The sequence below is a fragment of the Salvia miltiorrhiza genome, chromosome 3 (assembly GCF_028751815.1).
Source record: "Salvia miltiorrhiza cultivar Shanhuang (shh) chromosome 3, IMPLAD_Smil_shh, whole genome shotgun sequence".
In the NCBI taxonomy this organism is placed as follows: Eukaryota; Viridiplantae; Streptophyta; class Magnoliopsida; order Lamiales; family Lamiaceae; genus Salvia; species Salvia miltiorrhiza.
In genome coordinates this window covers 38,188,989-38,190,498 of record NC_080389.1, presented here as the reverse complement: position 1 = coordinate 38,190,498, position 1,510 = coordinate 38,188,989, and positions in this window count along the sequence as shown.

Below are 1,510 nucleotides of genomic sequence, written 5' to 3'. Positions count from 1 at the left end.
GGGTATCATCCCTTACACAAAGCAAACACTATTTAAATGAAAGAGTAAAAGGGGTACTCATCCCTTACACAAAGCAAACACTGAAACATTACAAAATAGACGAGAAGCAAGCTTTCGGGTAGAGACACCAATCTGAAACTGAGTAGCAAAAGGAGCTCGAAAAGTTTGTACGAAGCCACCTCCAAGAATTAATCTTCACACCTTCCATTATCTTGTTGATATCCGGATTAACTTACTTGAAAATGAACTCGTTTCTCGCCTTCCAAATCCTCCAAACGGTGCATTGCCAAATTAAGTTGAAAACCTTTTTCTCCATTTTGCCATATCCTTCCAAAGTGAAGTAGCCAAAATGGTTGCACAAATATGGGGATATGATTAGGTCGCAACCCAACCATGTACACAACAATTTCTAGATTTGAGTGGCAACACGACACTCAAGCATCACGTGCAGGGCTGTTTCAGGGTAACCTGAGCATAAGACACATGATGAATTATCGGCTCCAAACACAATGTTTTTTTGATCAAGTTATCTTTGGTAGGGATCCTGTCTTGAAGAAGCTTCCAGCAAAAAGCTGACACCTTCGTTGGGATGCATTTCCACCACACTTTTGGAAGTAGTGATGTTGGAACTTCATTCGAGGCAGCTGAAATTAGAGAGTCGTACATAGTACGAGTTGAGAATAGGCCGTCCAAGGATCCTTTCCAGCGCCAAGAACCAGCTTCAGAGATTGAGATTTTGAACCTACAGACATAATTCCAAAAATCCAAAAACTCACGCATTCGTTAGCATTAAAGACACGCATCCATCTAAAAAACCAAGACCAAGACAGACCATAAACATCCCCCACATCTCTAACTAGCCAAGATTTTTGGGCAGATAACTGATACAACAAAGGGAATTTATCTTTGAGACAGACACCCTCATTAACCCACGGATCCTCCCAAAATCTAGCACAGACTCCAATCAAGAAAGCAAGATTGTTACAGAAAATCTTACCCTCAACCCCATAAACTAAGTCAAATATCGCGCTACCAAAGTGACATCTTTCGTCTAGCAAGACAATTTGAATATTTATAAGAAAAATACTTGTATCTAGACTTAAGGATTTTGACCAAAAGTGACTCTTCCTTTCTCAACCATCTGCACATAAGTGCTGAACTAAAAGCTCTCATATTTCTTACCCTAAGACCCCCCAGACTCTTGCTTTTGCAAACCATGTCCCACTTAACCCAAGAATTTTTTTTGCAATTACCTTTCCCCTCTCAAAGAAAATTTCTTTGTAGTTTGGAGATTTGGTTAATCACACATGCAGGGGCTTTAAAGAAAGATAGATAATAGAGTGGTAGTACAGAGAGAACCGAGTTTAGAAGGGTGATCCGACCTCCAATGGATAAATTCCTCTTTTACTAGCCATCAAGTTTCTTTTGGAATTTGTCAAACATCGGCTACCATACCTCTTTCTTTCTATGGTTAGCACCAACAGGAAAACCCAGATAATACATAGGAAAG